General features: G+C 42.5%; 1 long non-coding RNA gene across 1 annotated transcript; it reads right to left on the bottom strand.

The window, feature by feature from the left end:
* Positions 1 to 17,117: 17,117 nt before the first annotated feature.
* Positions 17,118 to 25,957, bottom strand: LOC147583124 (uncharacterized). Its single transcript, XR_015242850.1, has 4 exons — positions 24,866 to 25,957; positions 23,606 to 23,674; positions 19,133 to 19,336; positions 17,118 to 18,302 (listed from the first exon to the last, which is right to left on the bottom strand). It is a non-coding gene; the product is annotated as an uncharacterized LOC147583124 (long non-coding RNA).
* Positions 25,958 to 27,635: the final 1,678 nt, after the last annotated feature.

Below are 27,635 nucleotides of genomic sequence, written 5' to 3'. Positions count from 1 at the left end.
AAAAGAGGTCCAAGGGTAGGCAGTTCAGTGCTAGTCTGACAGTCCCATGGTGCCTTCAGGGACCTAAGCTCCTTATTTTCTGTCCCACCCTCCTAGAACTGATTTTCATTCTCAAGATCAGCTAAAGATCTAAAATAGCTGCTAGAGCTCCAGCTATCTTACCTATATTCCAGGACAGCAGTAGAAGAAAGCAGAAGGTGAGTGGAACTCACACCTTCTCTCATAAAGGCATTTCTTCCCAAGTCTCCCTCAACACGTTTGCTTACATTTCATTGGCCACACCTGGCTACAAGGGATGCTGAGAAATAGAGTCATATGACCACTCGTAGCTGCATGGGAAACTAGGGCAGGTGGTCTCTACTCTTGTGGTGATGTGCTCAGCTAAAGATCAGGGTTCTTAAAAGAAGGAGAAATTGAATTGGAGGAAACTGCCCACCATGTGTATTATACATAAATGCATGTAAACATTTTTCTTGCTGAGTTGAATATGTTTGATTAGGTTGTATGAGTTTTTGGAAGGTAGAATGAGGAAGCATACTAGCCTGTCCTATTCCTCTCAGTGGAATTTTCTTTGAATGCTGAGAAGACTATGCTCCCCAAAGGCGCTTTTCTCTCCAGCTCTTATCCTAGAGAGCTCATGGAAAGATGAGCTCATGAAAATCATGAAAATCACAGCTGAGATGAGATGGGCTAACTTGTGGTGGGGGACCATCATGAGTAAGACAGGCTCCCTCCATACTGGGGAGTTTGCCACTACATTATAAAAAAAACATGGAATAAATCTCTTCTGGAAATACTTTATTGAAGGAACACCAAGGAAGATGTAGTAAGGTGCAAATTAAATATAAACAAAATGCTGAACACAACTTTGAGGTTCTTGGTGCAGGACGCCGCACTTGTAGAGGGCCCTTGGATTATATGGTCAACTAGAGTGGCCATGGTCAGATGTCCTGGGAGATTAAGTGGCCAAACAAATGGCAACCCTGGGAAGTGGCCTCAGTCTGAGGGGATGCTGTTTCATGGCGAGGGCCCCAGATGCACATGGCAAGCTCAGACCACCAGGTCTATTGCAGTCTTCTTCCCAGCTCCTACAGCAAGCCTGGAGGTCTCTTGCTGATACATTAAAGTCATTGTATCAAGAGTCAGTGAAAGCGTGAAGAGAGAGGAGAGATCACGAGATTGCTTTGCCAGTGCCTGGCACAGAGCATGTTTCATGGGCTGCCTCGGAATTCCTGCTGATGTTTCCCACGAGAGGGTCGTTGAAGGAAGAGAGGGTGGGGATGAACACACTTGCATGGGTTTGGAAAATAAATAACCAGAATAAATATATCTCTGAATGACCTTGTGTTAAGATAATATGAGCCTTTAGAGAAAAAGAAAGACATGAGGAGCTCAATTAAATATAAAATGAGAATTGGGCGCCTGGGTGGCGCAGTCAGTTAAGCGTCCGACTTCAGCCAGGTCACGATCTCGCGGTCCGTGAGTTCGAGCCCCACGTCGGGCTCTGGGCTGATGGCTCAGAGCCTGGAGCCTGTTTCCGATTCTGTGTCTCCCTCTCTCTCTGCCCCTCCCCCATTCATGCTCTGTCTCTCTCTGTCCCAAAAATAAACATAAAAAATGTTGAAAAAAAAATTAAAAAAAAAAAATATATAAAATGAGAATTAAAGAAAAGTAGTAATCTTAGTCAAAACACAGTCCATCATGTTATCCCCGTTGCTTACAACTGCTCAAAGCTCCCCAGGGCCACCAAGTGAAGGGTGAATTCCTAGTAGGGCTCTCAGTGCTGCTCATCATCTGGAGACTGTTGCCTCCCCGGCCACATTTCTAGTATTTTGCTACGTGCTCTGTGTTCTGGTGACACCAAATTACCAGTGATGTCCCTAGACCTGCTCAGCTGTTCTATGCCTCAGTGCCTTTGCATGAGCTTTCACTCTACCTAGAGTGTTCTCCTCTTTGTCTTCCAGGATAACTCCTCCTTTTCCTTCAAGGCCACCTCTTCTCAGAAGCTGTCCCTGTCCCTTGCCAAGCACGAGTGTTTTCTCTGTCCTCAGAGCCCCCAGAACAAAATGGGCAAGGCTCCCCTGGCTCTTGCTTCTGTGGCATGGCCTTTAAGGTGGGCATCTGACTCCCCTGCCAGCTGCTGGATAGTTAGCACTGTCCCCACAGAACATGCACCTGACTCAAGGTAGGAACTCAATAAGTATTCATGGAGAATAGAAGGAGTGAACAAAAGGAGAAAAATATTTTAGCTGTTACAGCAGAATAGTGGAGTAGAATATATTTTTTTAAATGTTTAAAAATGTTCTCAGGAGTTGTATGTGAAAGGAAGAAACATTAAAGGCAGGCACCATATTTGGGGTTCAGAACTAGACCCTAGTGCAAATGCTTCCAAATCAGATCAGTGAAGGGCCGAGCCTCCAAGCAGGATTTGAATGGCGGTCCCAAGCCTGGGCAGAGAGAAAACGAGAAGTGAGAGCATTATGCAGTCAGGGGTAAAATCTAGAGTCATGCAATTTCCTCCTGGTTTTTCACAGTTTTTGTAATAAGGTGGTAAGGTTTATTTCCCGAGAGACTGTGGACCTGAGCTAGCAGAGAGGAGTGGGGAGAGGGAAGCAAGGGTGTTGCCTTGCTTCATTCCAGAATGAGCTGCTCTGAGGAGCCGGGAGGAAGGGTTCAGCCAGCCACAGGCACTGGAAGACAGAGAGGACTTTGTCCCCTCACCGGCAATAGCAGGTCCTCTGTGCAGCTTGAAGGTGCCTGAACCGCCTTTACAAATTACTTCTTGCCATGACTTGGGATGGGAGGAGGAAGGCCGACTTAAATGGAGATTACAGAAGAGCCAAGGGAAGTGAGGGTTGGGGGGGGGGGGGGCTTGGGGTCCTGCCAAAGGGACTGGACGGTCAGTGTGAATTGGCCTGCATCTTTCTCCTCCTCCCACATCCTAAATTATGCTTTAAAAGTCACTCTTTCATCCAAAAAAATTTTTTATTTTGAAGTTTTAGTGTATGTGTGTGTGTGTGTGTGTGTGTGTGTTGATGTGTGCATATGTATGTTGCAATGACTATGGTCCCAAATTCTTTGACACTCCCACTATTGTGAGGTGGAGTTCATTTGCCCTCCTCCTGAATTTGGGCAGGTTCATGACTGCTGACCAATCAGTCTGGAAGAAGTGTTTCTGGGTTAGTACCAGGCCCAGACTGTCAGAGGACTGACAGCTTCTGCTTTGGTTTCTTGGAATTCTGAGCTTCCATGTAAGAAGTCTGATTGCTCTGCTATAGAGACCTCGTGCAGACCCTGAGACCATATGCGGAGGGAGCAGTCCCCTGCTGACTCAGCTTTCCAGCTGTCACTCCAAAAGCACAGACATGTGAGTGAGACCAACTTTGACCTTCTAAGCAAAAGTGACTCTCCAGACTAGCCAGCTCAATACCGACAAAGTCCCCCACCCCTAACACCAGTTGATATTACTTGGAGCAGAAAAATCTATCCAGTGGAACCCTGCCAGCAAAGAGATAATAAAATAGTTGTTGTTTTAAGACCTTAAATTTGGGGTCATTTGTTATTTAATAGTAGATAATCAGAACAGTGTGTGAGACGAGACTGAATTATGATTGGCCAGCATGCATCATCCAGGTTGTTAAGGGTTTGAGCATATTTGCCCCATTTCTTTGGGTCTGTGCTTTCCAGAACACTAAGGTCCTTCATTTTAGATCAAACCAATCCAGAAACACTGGACTTTTCTAGTGATCAGAGGTGGTTCCTCCATGTCCCAAAGGGACAGCAACCCAGACTCAGAAGATGAAGGAACCATGTAAGACTTTCAAGGACAAACATCTCCAAATTGCAAGCAAAGATCACATTTTCTGGCTCACACCTTTCAAGTCCCCTGACAACACTTATGTTGCTTGCATGGGTATGTGGGTTTTTATTGCAATGAAGGTAAGGAAAGGAGAATGAGGTGAAAGAGAGGTTATCTTTCAGAGGCTTGTTAATATGTTGCAACTGGAGAAAAGACTAGGTTGTAGGATTCTTTGTTAACATTTGCTACCTTTGAACTAGGTTAAGATAACAAATAACCTACTCTCAAGCACCACAAGGTTGATAAAAATCTCAGAGCCAGCAAACAAGAAAGAACTTTGCCCTGATTCCGTTCTCCCCAGAACGTTCTCCCCAGAATTCATGTCTCCTGAATTAGGATAGAAGCAGGAAACACATGCAGAACATTATAGAACCAGAAGGCCAGGAAGGTCGAGATGACTTTTCTGGAGTCGAAGCCCAGAATGGGAATCCCATTACTGATTTTAAATCCAGAATCCTTTATGCTGCTTTCTTCTATTGTGCTTTCAGGGGCCATTGTTTTTTATTTTATTTCATTCTATTTTATTTTTTAACTTTATTTTAGTAAATGTCTTATGGAACGATATCAAAATTTAAATATATTACATATATACACACATTATATATGTTACATATATACACTATGTATATTACATTTATATACATTATATATTACATATATACATTATATATTACATATATACATTATCTATTACATATACATTACATATGGATACACTATATATATTACCTATACATATTATATATTACATATATACATTATATATGTTACATATATACATTATCTGTTATATACACATTATCTATTACATATGGATACATTATATATATTACATATATACACATTATATGTATTATATATATACACATTATATATATTACATATGTGTAGATATATATACACGTTTTATATATGTATAATTATTAAATATATATTGTTGTTAAGTAGGAACTGAATGTCAAAATATAGCCAGGATAAAATAAATGTGTTCTAGTATAGCTACACAATTTTTAAATTCAAAATTCAAGGAAATCATTTATGCATATGTTTTGCTAAAACAATATCTCTTCTCTTCTGTTCCATGTATTTAGGCAGTGAGTCCCAGACAAGGGCATTGCCATTGGGCAAAGGTCCAGGTGCAGGTGCAATTGGGTTCAGCCTCCTCATCCCTTAGACAGTCTGGATCTGCCTGAGACCTTGAGGGACACACAGACCCAGGTGAGTTGCTCCAGGCTGGGGAGCAACCTGGGGATGTGATGGGGATGTGAGTTCCCTTCAAGTGTGTCAATCTTGCATCTCCTGGCTTCTCCCTGAAAGGGCAGTCCTCCCAGATCCTCATCCACTTTATCGCAGAGCAGGAAGGTAGGCAGATAGCTGCAGATAGAGGAGTCTGAAATCAGGAACTATTGTATGACAAGGCTGGGAGCTTTGGGGTGAGCCCTGGAGCCCTGTGCTGCCTGCTGGCTCAGTGTCTGGGCCTGACATTGCTTCAGTCCCCTCCAAGTCTCCCGGCGCCAAGCTGATCTGAATTCCCATTAGGCTCCTGACACCATTTGAGCTCTTGTCCCTCTTTATGGAGCTAGAAGGCCTCATCCCCCACCTTATAGATAGCTGTTGGAGCCTCACTGTGCATGGTGTGACCTCTCAAACCACATCCCCTCTGTTCACATGACTGTGTGTGCTATCCATTGTCTGCATTTCAGTTATGCCTTGCCCTCTGGACTGTACCTCTCCTGGGTTCTTGGTGTCTGTCTAAAATAAGCTCTGGTGCTCTATAGCCATTAGATCCTGAACTTGGGCCCCAATATCTGCCCTGATAAGAGCCAGCCTCAGCAGCAGCATTGGAGCCACCTCAACTTTGTGTGTCTTGGTCTTACAAGCTTTTCCATCCATCTGCAAAGCTGAAGTCCAATCGGTTTTGCATCTGAGGATATCTGAGACGCCTGAGTCCCAGGCTTCCCGTTACTTTAGGGTAAAACTGGAATTTTGCATCATTTAAACACCTCCTTCCTCCCCCTGCCCCGGAAAAGGTGTAAATGCTGCTGATGGTGGTCAGCTAACAAGTCAGCTGACCTCTCAGACATGACTAATTGCCTTTATGCAGAGTACGTCTTCCCCGTTTACTCTGACCAAGAGTGAACTCCAAACCCTCATCTCTTAGTATCCTGGGACTAGACTCTTGAAGGCCATTCATTAGACCTGCCCCCCCCCCACCCCCGCCCTGGAATTCACTGTTTTACTGGAGTATGTTTCAGGAGTGATTTAGTTCCTCCAAAGCCACCATGTCCTCACTGCTCTGTGGCATCAACACCTCTACTTTCCCAGAATTCAAGCCAAAAGAGAACGAGACCAACTAACCAGGTGTTTTTTGTAATATGGCTCATTTGAAGTCATCTCCCTGCAAACTGACCTGTGCAGGTAAAACACACAGCCAGCACCTTGGTTCAAAAGCTCTGGTGAGACATCTGTCCTGGAGGGTCCGAACCTCACGGCTACAGGTCACAATATAAGAAATCTACTTAATATCTGTCTCAGAAACTTTCCTTATACTGTTTGATGTGAGAAAGTGATTAGACTTCAAAACAGACCTGTGGGTTTGGAAGGCTGCTATTTGGCGGTTCGGATACAAGAAACCCACATGGAAATGATCCATGCCCAGCTTATCTCAGCTCTGCCAAAGACAATCCAGTTAGCACATGACAGCGGGAATAAGGCACTTGAATTCCACCAGGCAGGGAAATAGTGCATTTTCAATCAACAAGACCAGAAAACTTTCACCCTGTCACTGTTAGCTCTGAAACCTACATCTGTTATTTCCATGGGGTCAAAAGTCCTAAATTATATCATTATGAATGGAAAGAATCAGGTAGTGATTTTCTTTTGTATGCAAATTTTTACTGTAAATAAAATAAGTATATAAATAAACAAGAAAATACGGCATTGATGAAAGTCAAAATGTTTCAGTGAAGAGCTTTCAGACTTTCAGCATGAAAACAATTATAAATAAAATATTAAAAGCTTCTACTCGATGCCGATAGTGCCTTTTAAATAAAATCGAATAAATTTCTTATCAGTGGTAGAATGCATTACAAAGCCAGCCGAATTTAATTGGACCCACAGTCTTTGTAGGGTTTTAGAAAACTCTTTGCTGATTGATTCATTCCGTGCATATTTATTGATCCCCTGCTATTGGTCAGCTTGCAGGCGTGAGAGTTAGGAAAATTTACGAAGATTTCTGTCTGCGTTGACTTTTTTTTTTGGACTCACAGTTGACTTGCTATGGCGTCTGGAAAATACATTTATTTAAATATGGTTACATTGCTTCTGCTTTTTGTGATTGTTTATGCACAGGGTCAGAGCAGGCAGCTGTATGCACAGCCCCTCCTTGGGAAACTCACACCCCCCACAATTTTCCCAGAGCAGAAAGCCAGCTTTCTTTGTATTGCTTTAGCCTGATATAAGAAGAAACAACTTCTTATTTCAGGACACTAATGACACCAGCCCTTTTTATCTTTCCCTAACTGATCACCTCATATAAAAATTTTGTTTTTTAGACTCACAGACCTCACTGACAATCTGATGAAAGCTATGGGTCCTCTTCCTAGAAAGAAGTAACACACCCTTATTTGTTTTCTAAGGTTTCATAGATCCCAGGTCAAGAATCCCTGGTTTGGATGGCCTTGCTTTTCCCAGCTTCTTATTCTGTGTTCCACATATGAGAAACTGCCATGAGCTGGAGTTTTCCTGTTTAAATTTAGCCACTTGGGTTGAGAAATTGTGTAAAATTTTGGTCATACCTACTTCTGTATTAGCACTGTGATATAAGCTCTTCCTATTGAGCAAGGGCATCAGGGCGGACACCGTCTGTCGTCTGAGATGGAGGCTGTTGTCATGAGGCAACATGTGGGAAGGCCCAACCGGAGGCCTGGTCTCCTTTACCCAAGCCAGATACCATATTCTGGCTTTCATTTTGTCTTTTCAGTTGTGGCAATAAAACCAAAGTTCCTTTGTATCTTTACTTCACGTATTTGAGTGACTCCTTTTATTCCAGTTTGTATTCCCCTTTTTTGCCTTCTGCAAAATCTGCTGGACACCCTACTTTGGGTGTTCAGAGAACGAACGGGTGGACACCCAGCAGTTGTAGGCTGTCCCCCTTTCTCCTGCCATGAGGAAATGCATTCAGGGGATAGAATGGTGACATTAATTTAGAATTGGTTATGAAACCCACTTTTCTTTTTTTTTTTTAATGTTTGTTTATTTTTGAGAGAGAGAGAGACAGAGCACGAGCAGGCGAGGGGCAAAGAGAGACACACACACAGGATCCGAAGCAGGCTCTAGGCTCTGAGCTGTCAGCACAGAGCCTGATGTGGGGCTCAAACCCACGAACTGTGAGATCATGACCCAACTGAGCCACCCAGGCGCACCTTGTGTGTGTTTTTTTTCATGGTCTCTCTGTTTCCTCCTTCACTGTGTTCTCATAGACAGTATGCATGCCTCCCTGTTTTTGGTTGACATCTTCATTCTCTTGTGGGCTGAAAGCCAAGCAAATGATGATTAACTTTAAATTTTTTTAACGTTTATTTATTTTTGAGAGAGAGAGAGAGAGAGAGAGAGAGAACAAGTGGGGGAGGGGCAGAGAGAAAGGGAGACACGGAAACCAAAGCAGGCTCCAGGCTCTGAGCTGCCAGCACAGAGCCTGATACAGGGCTTGAATTCACAAACGGTGAGATCATGACCTGAGCTGAAACTGACTGCTTAACCAACTAAGCTACCCAGGCACCACTGATTAACTTTAAAAAAAAAAGAGAGAAAAAGAGAAAGAGAGAAATAGGCTTTGAATGAGAGCTTAAGGAAATTTATCAAAGGACCGCCTGACCTTTAGGGGTTTTACTAAGGCATCCCTTTTAGGAAGGAAATCACATAAAAGGGTTTTGGGTCAGAGAGAAAGGACCGGGAAAATCATATTCCTTTTGAGCCGGCAAAGTAGAGGAGAAGAGTATCAGAGAGCGGAGCAAGCTCAGACATATATAAAATGACTCGTCTCTCTACAAGCCCTAATTGAGGGTTGTGGGTGTTGGAAAGGTTGAGGGGGCAGCCAGGATCGCAGAGGTTTTACCCTGTTTTGTTGTTTGGGACCCTACACCATCCCACAGAGGGAATCTCTCAGCTGCATGAGGTGCCTGTGGCAAAGTGAAAAGTGTGGTGCAACAGATGTGGCATGGAGGGGTCTGAATTAGTGTCCCCCAGCTAGCCTCAGCCTAAGTGTTGTGTACTGGGGGGACTCAGAGATTTACCCATGGCATGTAGACAAGGCAGAAGTTGGCTGAGGATGTGGGTGATGAGGTTTGCAAGGTACAAAGAGATAGTATGGGGCAAAGAGATCCAGGAGCCAAAGGGGTGGGGCAGTAGCAAAGTCCAAAGTGGGGCCAGTGCTATGAAAAGGGCCATGTAGCTGACATGGAGCTCAGAGACCAATGGCAAATTCACCAGCTATAGATTTCAGACTCAGAGGCCAGCAGCAGTGCAGGGGACATCCTCGTGAAAAACAGGACAGCCAAAGGACACTGCAGGAACTGAGCACGTATAGTAAGAGTCCACTCTTTCCCACGACCCTGACATCTCCTCATTTGCCATCTTGAAAAGGAGAGGGGGGAGATCCAGAAGATTGAGCACATACCCAACAGAGACATGGTCACTCCAAGAGAGACTATTCCAACTCACAGAGACTGAGATATTACTAATTGGCAAGTTTAAATTGTAGCCTCCATTATACCCGTTAGAGTGGCGAAAATAAAAAAGACAAAGAAATAACAAGCGTTGATGAGAAGGGGGAGAAAAAGGAACCTTAACACACTGTTGGTGGGAATGGAAATTGGTGCAGCCACTGTGGAAGAGTGTGGAGTTTCTTCAGAAAGATTAAAGATGGAAACACCATATAATCCAATAATTCCACTACTGTGTATTTACCCAAAGAAAATGAAAACATTAATTTGAAAAAAATATATGTGGCGTTGCTTATAAGTCTATTGTAGCATTATTTATAATCGCCAAGATATGGAAGCAACATAAGTGTCCATCAATAGAAGAATGGATGAGAAAGAGGAAGACGTGGGATAAAGATGTGAATATATATATATATATATACACGTGTATATATATATGTATGTATATATATACACGTGTATATATATACACGTATATATACACGTATATATATATGAATATTTATATGTCATGGAATATATGGAATTCCTAATATATATTATGGAATATTACACAACCATAAAAAAGATGCCGTCATGTCATTTGAGACAACATGGATGGACCCAGAGGGTATTATATAGGTGAAATAAGTGAGACTGAAAAACACAAATACCATATGATTTCACTCATAAGTGGAATCTAAAAACAAAACAAATGAACAAACCAAAACCAAAATTAGACCTATAAATAGAACAAACTGGTGGTTGCCAGAGGGGATAGAAGTGGGGAGTGGGCAAAATGAGTGAAGGGGAGTGGGGGATACAGGCTTCCAGTCAGTATGGAGTGAGTAAGTACCAGGAATAAAAGGCCCAGCATAGGGTACATAATCAATGATACTGTAATAGTGACATATGGTGACAGATGGTAGCTGCACTTGTGGAGAACAAAGCATAACATATAAACTGGTCAAACCACTATATTATACACCTGAAACTAATATAATATTGTGTGTCAACTATGCTGAAAAAAAGATGCAAACAGAGTAAACTTCACGTGCATTATCCACAGGTTGAAAGGAAGATTTCATCATTAGTCGAAAATAAGGAACTCACATCTTTTTCACATAAACTGTGAAAAAGTGTGTACAATTTTGGATCCCAGTCAACAGGGCAATGATAACAAGGAAGAAGGGGTGTGTAATGAAGTGACCCAGCCCTTGGCCTTGAATTACGATGTCTGAGTCCAGGTTGTGCGTGGCCACAGAATGAAGGGCTAGCGCCATGGCAGGATCACGTCAGGAGGACTGGGGAGCAGAGTTAAGGGTGGCTAACTCAGCTCAGGGGACAGAAGGACCTCACTAAGGGAGATGGTACAGTCCTGGGGATGGGGAGTGTGCTCCCTTCTTGCAGGGTGTGAAGATCCTCTACACCAGGAAACCTGTGCATTCCTCAGGTTCTTTTGGTTGTAAGTTACAGGAACCCATGGGAGCCGGCTTGGGCAAAACCTAATTTTCAATGGAAGGATACCACAGAAGCTCTTGGACTCCAAGAACAGAAAAGCCATGGGGCCTCGGGAAGCACGGGACCCAGGCACTCCATAAGGAATCTGCATGGATATCTTTACTGTTTTTCTCTTAGCCTCCATTTCATCCTTCCCTTTGGCTTTGGACCATCTTCCCCAGTTTCCAGCCTGTAAGGCCACTGACAGCTCCTGAATTTATATGTTGCAGTCCCAGTTTCTCTCTGCCTCGGGTGAAATTCTTCATGAAGGGATTCATTTACCTCTTCTAGATCCGTCTACTCTGGCTAGGAGAGAGGGAGGTTGTGTGCAAAACTGCTCCCAAAGCCACATTGTATGCAGAATGGGAGGAGCGAGGCATGAATAAGAGATCTAGGCTCTTCCCTCCAGGCCACTAAGAAGGGTCTGGTTCTGTCTCCACTGGGTTAAGCAAATTCTAGAGAGCAGGGAGAATGACTCGAGGGAGGGGAGGGGGCTGGGCAGAGGAAAGCCCTCTCGCACTTTCCCTGGATGGTGGGAAAGCAGAGTCAGCACTCTGCCCACCATAAGCTGAGAGGTAAAGGTATGGGGGATGTGACTCCAGGACCCCTGGCACATTTTATTTCACTATTCCATGATGTCACCTTAAAGAAATGAAATGAAACTTTCACTAAGGGAAAAGAAAATTAATGGTGGGGTAGTTATCCGAAGGCAGAAAATTTGTTAAACGCTACACCGGGATTTCACAAGAGGTTGATGGGCTGATTTTCTCATGGCTCCTTAGTGAGTCTTAGGGAAAAATCATGATATAATTTTAATGTGATTTTGATTGCTTTATTCTTAGGTCAGCCTGATACGTTTCTCATGATGCTAAATTATTCATTTTTATAAGAAGCTTTCATAAATAAAAGTATAAGGCCTGAGGTGTCCAGGAGTTTGGAGAATGAAGATGGAGATAAGTGTGGGGAGAAAGTGAAAGGTAGCCAGAGAGAGTGGCTTTGCTCTTTTCCAGAATCGTGGCATCAGAGAAAGCTGGCTTCAGGCATTGTATACAGTCTGAATTTCAGCATTGCCCTGCAGCCCAAGACCACTGGAGTCCACTTGTAGTCAACAAAATTATTTGTATTATTAATCTTGCAGCAATGGACAATACATACCCCGAGAAGCTCAGGAGCCTCTCAGAAGGGAGGATAAGGAGAGAGGGAGGGGTACTTAAGAAGGTTTTAGGGGCTGGAGTTAGTCACAGGAAGGTCTTGGCAGGATTTGATGAGATTTTGTAAACTAGGGAGTGTCTGGAAAAGCCAGCAGTCTTATCTTTGGGACACACAAGTCTGTGCAGAGTTACCATTAGGGCTGTCTCTCCACGGTCTTATGTCGGTGCACAGGAGTCTGGAGGAGCTGGTGTTTGAAGACTGAGCCCCAATGGTCTGTCACGATTGATCTGTTTTGTAAGGATAGCTTATGTTTCACAAGTGTAGTTTCTGTTTTCATTCTCAGGCCTCCCCACTTTAGTCTGGCTGTTGGCAGGGTCTGTTTTCATTTTATCCCTATTTTTCTGTCCCGTTGTCACAGTTGTACAGACATGCAGCACGTATAACATAAAGAGCTCTATAGCTCTGTAGCTGAATAACCTCCCACAAGATGACTTCTTTTATTTGCAATGGAGAACCGGCCATGGTGCTCACTTCCAGAAATTCGGCACTCACTCAGCAAATTATCCGATTTGATCACTCCCCCCTCATAGGTCTACACCTTAACTGCGCATGTGTGCATGATAAACATAGTATGTCTTAGACTTAACACAATTAAGCTCAACAAATGGCCATTTCAGGAACCAATTATGAGTTCTAAGAACTATCCTCTCTCCCTCTCTTTTGAGACTCTTCCTCAGGAGGCCTGGCCAGGATGCCGGCATGGCAGGCTGCTTCTTGGGGCTGGATCTTATAGTGAGTGCGCTGGTCAAGAAGTTCAGCAGAACCACAATGAAATACCACCTCACATCCACTAGGATAATTATTATTTTAAAAAAAAAAAGAGGAAAAAAACCAAGTGTTGCCAGAGGTGTGGAGAAATTGGAACCCTTGTGCACTGTTGGGGGGAATGTAAAATGGTGAAACCACTGTGGAAAATAGCATGGCAGCTCCTCAACAAATTAAAAACAGAATTACCATATGATCCAGCAGTTTGACTTCACAGTATATATTACCCAAAAGGATTTAAAGTAGGGTCTCAAAAAGTTATTTGCACACCCATGTTCATAATGAAGACATTATTATAAGTGAAATAAGCCAGTCACAAAAGGACAAATACTGTATGAGTCCACTTATAGAGGTACCTAGAGTAGTCAAATTCATAGAGAAAGAAAGCAGAATGATGGGTTAGGGGGAATGAGGAATTGTTTAATGAATACAGAGTTTGTGTCATAAGGGAAGCTTCTGGAATGCAAATATTCTCTATCTGGATAGTAAGTACATGGTACTCACTTTGTAAAAATTTAAGTCAAGATTTATGGACTTCACTATATCCATATTACACATTAAGATTAAAAAAAAGTGAAATAAACACACTGTTTCTAGGAATCACCCACTGCCCACATACCAAGCCATGCACCAACACTCTGTCGATACTTGGCTTACCTGTGGCTTTTAGGTGCAGTAGGTCCCTTTTGATCGTGAATAAAAGGAATATGAGTGAGACATTACACACACTTATCTTGGCCCTCTCTTTACTCACAAGTCATTGCAGTCATTGCTCTGAGTTCAGAGTCAGTCTAGACTTCAGCTCAAGCATTGCTATTGTGCTGTTAATCCTAACCCTTCTGAGTGCAGCGTGTACTATATGTCTAAGATGGGAATGATCAACATTACTAATAAAATTCTCTACTAAGAACAGTAGTGGGTCAATCTTTTAAGTTAGGCTTACGCTTGGAACATATTCACCATACCCACATATACAGGTACTGTATTAGGAAGAAGAACTTCCCAATTCTGGAGATGCAAAAACTACCCAGTTCTGATCGTTAGGAGATGATACATTTATCTCAGAGGATTTGCTAGCCATGGAAACAAAATGAAGCTCAACAATGGAATGCATTCAACTTATCTTTATTGGGCAGTGAAGAAACTGGGTTTCACTTTTCTTCATATGCATGTACACTCAGAGGAGGCATGGATGTTCAGATATTGTTCACAAGCCACTTTACTCCTTTCAGTGACCAACCAAAACTCTCGGTATGGTCTGAGTGTAAATCAGACGTTCAAGAACATCAACTCCAGAAAGGGCTTAAAGTACTTTCTTTACATGGGCCCATACTCCAACGGTGTTAGTGGCTCGTCTATTTCCTCTTGGGTTCACTGAGGTGACATTGGCCTGGACTCTGAATGGCTGAGAGGTTGGGGATGGTTATACACAGGGAGCTGCCTTATGGCTTTAAAACATTGCTAATAGTGTCCTTCCTAGGGGATCTTCAAAAGTTCCTGAGCTAATGTTACAGTCAGCAATGTCTAATTGCTCAAAAAGGACTCAGAATCATCAGCCTTGTGGCTAATCCACATTACAAATTATTTGTGGCAAATGGACTCCTAGCCTGTCTGCCTTGCCCCTCAATCCTGGATTTGTTTCCATCTCTTCATTTCTCTAGACTCCCTGGGAGTAAGGTATACAGTCATGTCATCTGTGAATAGTGACACCTTTCCATTTTTCTTCCAAGTCTTCCTATTTCTAAATTTTTCTTTTTGCTTTTTTGTATTGGCTAGGACTTCCAGTTCAATGATAAATGAAAGTAGTGAAAGCAAATATTCTTTTCTTATTCCCAATCTCAGGGGAAAGCTTTCAGTATTTCCCTGGCAGATGTGATGTTTACTCTTTTTTGTTGTCGTTGTTTTATTTTTTGTATTCCATAATTTCTGTTAAAAAAATAGACTTAAGACTTACTGTAGAAAATGTATCTTTTTTTCTCTGACTGCTTTCAGGATCTTTGCCTTGTCTCTGGTGTTAAACAATTAGTTACTTGTGCCTAGATGTGGTTTCCTTTGTATTTATCCTAATACTTAAGGCTTGCTGTGTTTCTTGAATCTAGCCTCTTCTTGTGTTTTTTTTTTTTTTTTTTTTTTAAAGAAACTCAGTTTTGGAAATTTCTTTGCCAACCCCTTCAAATATTATGTCTGTCTTATTCTCATTCTTTTTGTCCATTTTTTTTTTTTACTTTACCAATCTTATTTATTCATTTTAATTAAATTAATTAATTAATTTACTTACATCCAAATTAGTTATCATATAGTGCAATAATGATTTCAGTAGATTCCAGTGACTCAATCCTTATGTATAACACCCAGTGCTCATCCAAACAAGTGTCTTCCTTAATGCCTCTTACCCATGTAGCCCATCCTCCCACCCATAATCCCTCCAGCAACCCTCAGTTTGTTCTCTGTATTTAAGAATCTCATGTTTTGTCCTCCTCCCTGCTTTTATATTATTTTTGTTTCCCTTCCCTTATGTTCATCTGTTTTGTATCTTACATTCCACATATGAGGGAAGTCATAAAATATTTGTCTTTCTCTGACTGGCTAATTTCGCTTAGCATAATACTCTCTAGTTTCATACATGTAGTTGCCAATGGCAAGATTTCATTCTTTTTGATTGCTGGGTAATATTTCATTATATATATATATATATCACATCTTTATCCATTCATCTGTCGATGGATTATCCATTTTTGAACATCAATTATACACTCCCTGAGTGTCTTCACTCTTTTCTGTATTCTTATTTTCCATCTTTTTTCCCCCTCCATTGTTTTCTCCTTGTGGTTCACTCCAGATATTTTCTGTTGGCCAACTTTCTGTTAAACTAGTTCATTGTTCTTCCATGTCTAATATGCTGCTAAACCCATCTGTTGAATACTTAATATCATTTACTACATTTTCTAGTTCTGGGATTTCCATTTGATTTTTTTTTCATAGATTCCAATTATCTGATAAAATTCTTCATTTTCCAATAGTTTTTTTTTTTTTTTTTTTTTTGGTATATATCATAGTTATCTTTAAGTTTGTATTTGATAACTCAAACATCTATGTGATTCTGGGTGACAGTCTATCTTCTGGGACTTTTGTCTTTTAATCTTCAATGATTTCTTTCTATTTCCTATTATTCATATCAATTTTTTATTGAATATCAAAATGTATGAAAAATAGCAGAAGCTCCAGATGATGTTATTTTCTTCTGAAAGATGTTGCTTACCTCTGGAAGGCAGACAAAGTATTGGCACATCATCTGTGTTCAGTGGCATCAGATCTATTTCTGGTTTCCCCTACTTACAAGTTGTGTCTTTTAAGAATTTCAACAAAAACTTAGAGTTTTATCAGGGCCCCTTCTTCTTTGTGTGTTCTCAACTCATTTTTTTTTTCTTTTTTCTCTCTAGCATTTCCAGAAATCAAAGTTTCTGCTTAGATTTTACCTTCTCAAAAATTTCTTTCTTCTTTGTTTCTCAGTATTGAGCTCCACGCAAACACAACCTACGGGACAGAAAATACCTCAAGAGCACAGAATGTCCAGCTCATGTCAATGCATTCCCTTCTCTATAGGATTTTCATGGTGTGAGAATTAGGCCTTGATAAGGAAGCATGGCGTCCTTGTTTTTTCCCTGATGACTTCTAATAGTTGTTATTTTATCCAGCTTCTGTAGTTGCTTTCAGTGGGAGACTTGTTTGACACCAACTACACCATCCATCAGTCAAAAGTGGAAGTACTCTTGTGTTCTGGCTTCTAATTGATTCAACATTACAGACCCATTAAAAGCTCAAGATGAAAAATGTGAAATATTTTATGTCATTTTTATGAATGTTTTTATTTTTCTGCCTTCACATTTTTGAAGTATGATTGCCTAATGCAAAATGGGCCAATCTTAAATGTGTAGTTCAATTAGCGTTGACATGTGTATACCCATGTAACTGTGTCATTTAAGTTTTAAATGCATTTTCTTTATATCACCTAGCTTCATCAACACTAAAACAGCTTGGGCATGATAGTCAAGACTCATAAATCAAACAAATTTTCATAATTTGTAATTTAACAAGGTTTATTTAAGCGACTGTGTGAATTACCAGTGTTCCCTACACCAACACACAACCACGCCTGGCTTCTAGATGGATAAATGTCTTCTGGATTGAAGTAAATGGCTGGCTTTATTTTAAAAATTAAGTTGCTCAAGTCTATTCCTTCAATAATAAATAACTCTAAGTTCGGCAATTTTATTTGAGTTATTTTTAAACCACTTTTTATTATACCAATAAATCAGTATTATTGTTCAAAGATGGAAAAATGTAGAAAGGCTTCCCCCAAATTTCTTCACCAGCAAGTCTATTCTAGGTATAACCAGTGTATATGGTTTGGTGTATACTCTCCCTGTCATTTCATACATATACCTTTTTTGAAATAAAAAATAGTGTCATATTTTTATAAACTTTTTTCTCTTAAAAATTTACGAACAAACATCCGTCTCTTGTCAACAGTTATACTTCCATACTTCCCTTTTAAATAGATGCGTGTAGTGTATTGTATGGAATTTACTTTAAAAGTACCCAATTGTTGGCACTTTGGATTATTTCTATGTATTCTCCATTAGAAACCACACTGTGTTATACATCACCAAAGTGAAAAAAATTCTCAATCTACTAATTATTTCCTCAGGATAAATTTGTACCAGTGGAATTGCTTAGTCACTGTTTTACAGATTTTAAAAGACTTTTTTCACGCAGTAAAGTTTCCCATGAGGAATCTTTGCTAATCTGCACTTCATCAGCCGCATAGGAGAGGTCTTAATTCACCCCTTACTTCACCTACAAAGGCAGAAAATATTCATCGTCCTTTTAATTTGTATTTCTTTTGTTACTATGATGGTTGGGCTTTTATCCCTTATGTTTATTCTCCCTACATGTATTTTTCTGTTTTCGGATGGCTGTTTATATATAGATTTTTCTTTGTGGACAGCTCATGATTTGCTTACTGATCCATAGTAACTGTTTATATATGTCATATACATGAAAACTGTCAGACTTTTATATATGCTACAGATTCTGTCCTGTTTGCCACTTGCCTCTGCTTACGTTTCCTGCTGCAGGGCTGCGGGCAGGGCCCCAAGCACGAGATGTCAAGCCGGAGGGTGTCAGAGAGGGCTGAGGCTGGAGAGCTAGGCACGGGCCAGGTCACCCAAGGCTGGTTGATCACTCAAAGGACCCGGGAGGTTCTATGGAAGAGGAAGGGATTTAAGAATACATAGGGAGTGTGGGTGCCTGGGAGGCTCAGTGGGCTAAGTAAGGGACTTCGGCTCAGCTCACGATCTCACAGTTTGTGAGTTTGTTCCCAGAATCAGGTTCTCTTATGATAGCTCAGAGTCTGCTTCAGATCCTCTGTGTGTCTCTCTCTCTTCCCCTCCCTGACTCATGCTCTTTTTCTCTTAAAGGTAAGGAAAATTTAAAGATATCTAGGGAGGGAAGTCTTGAGGTTTTGAGGTAAGTGAGAGGGATGGAGGTTACGAGGACAAGACTCCAGTTCCTCGGGGTTGTGGGGGGGGGTGGCGGGGAGACAGACAGTGGTGTCTTGATGTGGGGGAGGGTCACTAGGTGCAAGCATGCCTGGAAGGAATGAGATGAGCATTGGAGTTGTTGCCTCAGTGTCTGTGACACTCAGGTGTTCAGTGGCCTTTGAGGCCCCACAGCTGAATATGGTCTGTGTACACCGTGGATTGCCCACTGGGTCGAATTTAATTAAAGAGGAATTCATCATCAGCCTCCATCAAGTGTGGTCTGCTCCTCTTTGGTGCTACTTGATCTCTTGCCTGGTGCCAGCAACCTCACGACTAAATTTAATAATCTCAGTTCTGCTTCTTGAGAAGCCACAATCCCAAGGAGAATGAAGAATCCCACAGATCACTTTCCCTTTACATCTGGTTGAGGGCCAGAACTTGCCTAGGGGCCTTATTTACTTTCCTTCTCTATTCTGGGGTTTATGTGGCTAAAGGTAAATATTCCTAGAGTTGTGCATGGATTTCCTGGTGGAATCTAACCCATGGCTCACCTGTTTTCAATTTTCAGCAACTTCTTTGACTCCAGTGAGGCACATCCTATGGACGATCTTGCAGCCTCTGGTGAATTAGTCCCTGGAGAAGGCACTGCTCTGATGGACGGTGGCATCAAACACTGTTGCCACACAGACAAGTTTGGGGCACTGCAGGTCAGGTCATCCTGGTGGGCTTGGGGTGAGAGAAACGGTCTTGTAGTTCTGGGGGGGAAACAAAGACAAGGTGGGTGTGGGATGGAAGGAGGGTGTATAAGAGTGGGATCTAGGGGAGCCTGGGTGGCGCAGTCGGTTGAGCGTCCGACTTCAGCCAGGTCACGATCTCGCGGTCTGTGAGTTCGAGCCCCGCGTCGGGCTCTGGGCTGATGGCTCAGAGCCTGGAGCCTGTTTCCGATTCTGTGTCTCCCTCTCTCTCTGCCCCTCCCCCGTTCATGCTCTGTCTCTCTCTGTCCCAAAAATAAATAAAAAAGTTGAAAAAAAAATTTAAAAAAAAGAGTGGGATCTAAACAGAAAAGCTTGCAAGAGGTTCAGAACAAAACTTCTTAATTCTGCAGTCCTCCATATCCACAGCTATTATAAAGCTCGCATTTGGGCTCATTCTACAAGTCATTAATCATCCACTACCAGGCGTACTAGCTCGTGGTCACATTAGAGTTCTATGAGCATTTAAAACTTCTTCCTTGCATACAGAATGGCCTGACAGGAAATCTCTGGAGAGTTAGTCCATGCAGAAGAGGCTCTGCATCAGTTCTGTGCCCGAGATCCTTGGAATGCATGTGTGCATCTTCTCTTGGTTCCACTAACAGATCTAAAGATTCCGCAGCCTGCCAGGCAGCTCTGTCCTGGGTGCTGGAGAGGGACAGGAGTTTGGGGGAGAAAGGAATGTGGTGTATCCCATAAGAAAACTTTGCATCCCTCTGATACTTCATACTACCTCTTCTTTTTCATTTATACTTAAAACACTACCAGCACCTACTTTGAGCCACACCATTCCAGGCATGGAACATTCAGAGAGAAATAAAACACAGCCCCTGCCCTAGAGAAGCCAATGGGCAAGAGGAGGCCATAGACACATCAAAACTTACAGCTCGGGGTCATTGTTTCTGTACAGCTGCTTGAATAAGGTCCTATGGGGCCATGAAAAATAATGCAAGTAGCTCCATGTGTTCAGGCTACACAGACGTCTATGCAACATGGACTTTCACAAGTAAGAGGGATTTCAGCATGCACAAAGTGTGGAGGGAGAAACTGCGAGGCAGAGGGAGTGACAGTGCGTGTAGACACATGAGGGTGCCTGGATGGTGGCTAGTGCAGAGGCTGGCAAGAGGGGAAACATGGGAAGATTGCAGTTGGGGAAGAGGCTGGAGCCACAGGTGTGCACTTTCTGCTGAAGAAGGGAGAAGTGCCCCTTGGGTCATCTTAGGTTGTGTGTAGCGAGGGGTCTGGAAGGCCATACAGAAGTGGACGTGACATAGAGGGCTATTTCCCATCCTTTAACAGACAGTGGCAGTAGAAACTGGAGAGCTTATCCTATTAGCTTTTAATTTCATTTCATTATCGACATCAAATATTTATGCAGCCTCCGTAGGGAAGTGAGTCCCACAGTCAGTCAGGGGTAGAAGATATAGAGGTTAATCAAAAGACGCAGTCCTTGGGTCCTTATGTTTGCAATTTAAAATGGATACCCTGGGGTGGAAACGCATGAGAAGAATTAATAGTGGGACAGATACAACAGTTTTGCTAATCAAATGTTAGCTATAAGACTTTGCTGTGTTCTTTTATTTGGTTAGCACCTTAGCACAATGGCTTTTAAACACTTTTAACAATGGCCCAAAGTAAGAAATATATTTTATGCTGTGACCCATAACCCATACAAAAATTTCACCAAGTACTATTGTGATGCACTCTGATATTTTATATCCTCTTTTATTTTACTGGCTTTTAAATGCTGGTCACTGACCCTCTAAATCAATTTCATAACCCCTTGATGGATTATAACTTGCAGCTTGAAAACTGCTGCCTTCCCATGTCCGTGAAGGGGAGATTTGTGGGGAGGGGAGAGAATGAGATCACAGATTGGGTGGGGGGCACAGTAAAAGAGTAAGCATGCCTCTAGTGAGGGAAGGGGTGATATGCACAATCGTCCCAGTAAACTTATATGTCCGAAGAGGGGAATGGAAGATCAAAGGGGACTGCACTAAGAAGAGAGATTTGCTGGGGCGCCTGGGTGGCGCAGTCGGTTAAGCGTCCGACTTCAGCCAGGTCACGATCTCGCGGTCCGTGAGTTCGAGCCCTGCGTCAGGCTCTGGGTTGATGGCTCAGAGCCTGGAGCCTGTTTCCGATTCTGTGTCTCCCTCTCTCTCTGCCCCTCCCGCGTTCATGCTCTGTCTCTCTCTGTCCCAAAAATAAAATAAAATAAAAAAAAAAAAAAAAAGAAGAGAGATTTGCTTCAAATTGGAACATAATTTCTTGATATGTGATAAAGGTATGGAGTAGTATTGATGAACCTGTGTTGTATGGAACACTTGGAGATAATAATAGATATTCCTTAAAAGAAATTATTGAGTGAGGTAATAACTTTGGGAAAGGCTAACATTTATCTCCTCAATTTGGATTACCACAAAGTATATTTAAAGAGCTGAGAACATTTCCAGTAGCAAAATCATTTTATCCTTTTTTTAAAACCCAGGATTTGATTTACTATAGAACTTTTTCTGCTCCGTAGAACACCTATTACCATTTCATAGAGCAGTTTGGGAAGCTTGCATGTAGACAGACATCACTGCAGAAGACCGAGCAGAGGATCTGGAGTCAAATGGGAAAAGGTTAGCGTCCACTGGAGCCTCCCTTCTTGTAAAGGTTCTAAGCAAGGTGAGCATTTTCTGTAAAGGGCCAGATAGTAAATGTTTTAGGCTTTGTAGGCCACTGTCCTCTGTTGTAATTTCTCAGCTCTGCCGTTGAACTGTGAAAGCAGCCATAGCCAATACATAAGGGAGTGAATAGGTTGTGTTTCAATTCAACTACATTTATAAACACCGAAATTTGAATTTCATATGGCTTTCCTGTGTCAGGAAATCTTCTTCTTCTTTTTATCTTTTTCCCCAATCATTTAAATATGCAAACACCATTGCCTGGCTCACCATGGATTTGGTCTGCCAGCCACCGGTCTAAATCTTCAGCACTTGCCTCTTCGCAATTGCGAGGGAGAGTCCAAGATAGGTAGACTGTTCCCTTTCCTCCCCCACCAGCTGCAAAACTCTGCTGAAGTAGCCTTAACCCTGGGAGGAAAAAGTGCCAACATGCCTAACCCCCTAAAGATTTCTGCTGTCAGTTTTAAACTTGTTTCTCTTCCTCACACTAGTAGGAAACAGCATGGATTAGGCTGGGAAGACCTGGTCAAGGAAAAGTCTCCTTGTTTGAGGGCCCTTCATCTATCTCCCATCCTCCAGGGGCATGCGTGTCTGGCTCCTCTTGCCCTGCACCTCCATATCTGGTGGCTGCTCTGGCCAGCAGCTACTCAGGGCTGCTCCTTCTCGATAATTTCCACCAGAGCCAGAGGAAAAATGATTTGGAGTCTCCAATCTTAAGAAAAATAAATTTCAATTCTGCATCCTACTCCGCGACACTTACCCTAATATAAAAACTAATGTGTTTTCCTCCCCAGGAAGTATTCTAGTAAAACCAATGCTCCATGAAGGGCCTTGCTTACCTGGTTTGAATATCAACTCCCAGCACAGCACCACTTACCCTATGTGTGGAAGTATAGGCTTGTGTGATAGACTGCAAAATCCTGGCACTTAGCACCCAACAAAATCTGGTCCCTGCCCATCTTTGCAGACTCCATTCCCACAAAATGTCTTCTACTTACAGACGTGAGCCCAGGTGGCAGCCCTTCAGAAAATTTTCATGATCTTGTAAGCTGATGTGATTTCTGTTGCCTATGGATCATAATATTTCTATTTGATGTATTAGTACATATTTATACATCTTTTTTTTTTTGTTGCTAAATTCTGTCATAAGCTCCTTGAGGCCAGAAGCTATAATTGATAATATGTATATTATATCTTCCTATGGTAACAGATTCTAATGTGTTCTCCCATAATCCTTGATTCCCAACATATATCCCTTTGTGGAATCCTTCCCCTCAAGTGTGGACTCAAGCTGTGACTTGCTTCTGACCCACAGAGTATAAAAGGTGATGGGATATCATTCCTATGATTACCTAAGATGTTGTCATGCTAAGTAGACTCACCCTAGAGATGTTCCTTCTGGCTTGTTAAAGTAAGAGGCCATATGGAGGGAGGGGAGGTCTAGGTGGCAAAGACTACAGGTAGCCTCCAGCTGACAACTGGCAAAAAGCCAGTGCCTCCAATCCTACATCTATAAGGTAACCTCTGCTAACAATCTGAGTGAGCTTGGAAGAGGGTTTCCTCCAGAGCCTCCAGTAAGGACTGTACCCCAAATGATACCCACCTGGATTGTAGCCCTAGGAGACCACAAGCAGAGCACCTAGGTAGGATGTGCTTGGATTCCACTTGGAAACTGAAATAATAAATGTATGTTGTTTTAAGCAGCTAAATTTGTGGTAGTTTGTTATATAGCAATAGAAAACTAAGACACCCCCCTCCTCCTCTGGACTGCCTTGACAACTGTGCCTTGTATGAAGGACATGCTCACTGAAGACTCACACCATGAATTCTTCCCAAATTAGCTTCTAGCTCTCCACACCCGTAACAGATACAAGCCACGGTAAAGTTTGAGGCAAAAACCTAAGCTTGTGTCACATATTTGTTAGTTTCTTTTCCTGCCTCGACCATCCTCATATCCAGGGACATATAAACAACATAGTTGAAGAAATAAAAGTAGGAAATCAAATCACTAGAGGAAAAAAAAGGAACACGAGGGCTAGTGTACTTGTTATGATGAATCATCTCACTCAAAACCTGAGAGTCCTGGCAGCTCGGTGAGGAAGAAGAAATAGCTGTGAGACAGAATGGCCGTAGCAGCCCTTCAGAGGAGACCATATTTTGTACTGGATCTGGATTTTTTTCCTGTTGTCCTTTAGGGTTAGAGCATGACCTGTAAAATTGGACTTCCTCTGGGCAGAGTTGCCTTATGCCTGAGGGATGAGTATCTTTGAAAGTTCATTGAAAAAGATTACATGTGTGTGATATATATATGTATATGTGCATATGTGTGTGTATGTGTTTGTGTATGTGCTTGTGTATGTGTATATGTTTGTGTATGTATATGTGTATGTGCATGTGTTTGTGTTTGTTTATGCGTGTGCATATGTACATGTGTTTGTGTTTGTGTATATGTATGTGTGTATGTGAATGTATATGTGTTTGTGTTTGTGAATATGTATGTGTATGTGTGCATTTGTGTATGTGTATGTGTGTTTGTGTATGAATATGTCTATGCCTATGTTAAGAGCTGCAGAACTACTTTTTGTCACATCACTACTCCATCCAAACCTCTTCCTACACTAAGATGACCAAACTCTGGCAGGGCTTCTAGTAACATAAGGCCATGTCCCTAAGATGACCCAGTTCTCACTGCTTTTTTGAGAAAGTTCAGGGCTGCCAACACGGTCAAGCACTGTATGAAACAATGATTTACTCACATAGAAAGAGCAGAGACAGAGCTAGATCAGCTCCAATAATGTGTGTTGGACCCCATGGCTAGTGGAGGTCCCCGACAGTTGACACGAGGCAATGGGGCTGTGCTCACCTATCTTTTGCTGCGGTGGAAGGGCCTCGACTCTTCCCCTGGAGCTGGAAATACTGAAGGCTGAAGGTGTGCCTGAGGATGGCTGACACATGCTGACGCAGAAGGAGCACATTACACCTGAAACAGGGAAAGATATTCCCACACAAGGTGACAAGCCCAGTGCAGACTGTGTGGGCCCCTTATCTCCCGGTAAGGACTGTTCCAGGCCCAGGGACCTTTCTTATGTGGCTGAGCAGACTGTACACATGAGATGCCTTGCTTAACAATTTACTACAAAGGGCTTACAATTGACAATATGTGGCAGTGGCATCTTTCTCAAGGACCTGAAAGCGATTTCTCTGGAATGTAATCATCAGGAAGAATAGGGCCTCTGTCTCCCAGTTTCTGTGGGAGGACAGAATCCTCATTTGTCAGCCTCAATTACCAGCCAGCAAACACAGCTGACTTGATGCATTTAACTGACCAACCTGTTGTAATTTTTCACATCCCTGACCACCCCTCTCCCGATTCCCTCATTCCCCTTTGAAATGCCCAGTCACCACTGCACAAATTGGAAGGGAGCTCAGCTCTTTCTCAGCTATCAACAGTTGCTGAATAAAATCTATTTTAGCATTTTAACGTCTGGCTTTGTTGATTTTTGACTATATGTATATGTAGGTATATGTATGATATGCACAAGATTTTATAGGAGACCAGAGGAAGAGTCTCCACACTCACCTAGGGAGGCAGGGATGGATTTCTGAGGGTTTTAAAACCATGTCAAGAAAGTCTGTTCCTAGAGTATTTGGGAGAAAAATAATTATGTAAATACTGGCAGCCAAATTCTTAAAGGAAATAAGCCACGTTTTTGTTTGTCGTTTTGTTTTTATTTCCTTCAGCAATTAACTTGGTAGCATAATTTGGCCTATTAGATCAGGATCAATCAGAAGTGGAAATAACTGCCCTGCATATAAAGTAGAAAACATTTTGCACTTCCAAAGGCAATGGGGGTAGGGGGTTAATGGAGAGAGTGAGGACCCAGAGAGGCCAGGAGGCAGGATTTGGGAGAGTCCACACCAGAGAAAAGTTCCCAGTGGCAGGTCAGGCAAAGGATGTTAATTATTTTGCCTGAACAAAATAATTGAACAGGGTTCAATTATTCAAAGTTGTTTGTTGTGTGCACATCCCTAGCCCCACATCTGCACATGTAACCTGCACACCAATGCCCCATCTTTTGGCTCTACTTTTGTTCCACAAGAGGCCTGACGCATGATGCAACACTTAATTACGTTCCCCAAAGGAAAATCCAGTTCACAAACATCATCGCAGATGATGCCAGTGGAAGAATCAGAAAGAGGTTTTACATCATGCAGTCTTCATCTGTTCCCCTCTGATCTGTCCCTTCTTCCCCTGGCCTCACACACCTGCTCTGCCAGCCAGCGAGAGGAAGGACAAAGGGGGTGTACTTCTCCAGAGTTACACTCAGAGGCTCGTGAACTGTGCAGTCACATAAGGGCCCAGGAGCAAAGAATCCCTTTTGAGATTTAATGCTCTGCTTTCATCCTCTTAAAACGGTTAATATCCTATCTGTGAATCTCTGTATTGTTAGTCTGATAGGACAATAGAGCCTGTGCCCGAGTACAGGAGACAGGTGTAGTAACACATCCACTGTTCTCTGCCTCCCCACTCACAGTCAGTGTTTGCAATACCCCCATTGGTACAGAATTTCAGTGGACCCTGGTGCATGGGACTTCAGCAGGACTCAAAGAGAGAACAAGCCAACAATTTCCATGGCTTCCACTCAAACCAGAACTTGTTTTGAATGCAGAAGGAAGACAATGGTGCTGTAAGAAACATGAAAGACCAAAGAACCCCATCATGTCCTTGCCCACCTGTGTGATGTCAGAGCAAGAGGTGATCAGGAGAAAAGTAAGTCTTTCAGGAACCCCAGGAGACGCTGGTAGGGATGGAGGTGGGAAGAGGAGAGCCATGATTTCCCCCTAAAGTATGAAGGAATTTCAGCCTTTAAAATGAAATATCAAAGATCAGGGAGTCTTCAGACGGCTGGAGGACATCTGAACAGTTAATGTCTGTGGCTAAGTCCCCAGGAGGATGAACGCTATTATTGGAAGTCAGTTGTTATTGGTTATGGTAACCCTGGCTGCTGAAACAACCCCTAGATATAATAAGAGTTCATCTCTCCCTTTCCAAAATGGAAATTCCTGATGATTAAAGGGTGGCTGTCCTTCAAGTGGAGATGAAAGGACCAGGATCGCTTCTTTATTGTGGCCCAACCACCTTTATCACTCAGCTCTCCTGGTGCTATGGTCCTCTGCATCAGTCTGCACAAGGGAAAGAGGTCTGTTGGCTCAGGCCTAGAAGTGACACTGATGACTTCTGCTCTCATTCTACTGGCTAGAACCCAGTCTCATGGCTACAACTTACAGCAAGAGAGGCTGGGAAATGTGGTCTTACCTGTGTAGCCAGGAAAAAGAGGAAATGGATTTGATGAACACTAGCCAATGAAGAAGTAGGGAAGGTACTCCAGGAACTAAAGTGATGGAGGGCAAATGGCTGTGCAGAAGCAGGGAACTCCAGCCCTACTGTGGTTTTCGGAATGCCTGTAACAGAGTTCTCAGCCCTTCCCCACCCCATGCCCACCTGCACGGGACTAGAGATGGTTGGAGCATTTAATGTGAAGAATGATATAAGTATCTGTAGAGGATGGGTGGGAGGCTCTCCTCTTCTCCTCCCTGCCTTCAAAGCAGTAAAATCAGTAAGGAGAGAATCT

This window comes from Puma concolor, chromosome A2, assembly GCF_028749965.1.
Source record: "Puma concolor isolate L17-30 chromosome A2, mPumCon1.1.hap2, whole genome shotgun sequence".
NCBI lineage: Eukaryota > Metazoa > Chordata > Mammalia > Carnivora > Felidae > Puma > Puma concolor.
This window is presented reverse-complemented; position numbering and strand designations above follow the sequence as displayed.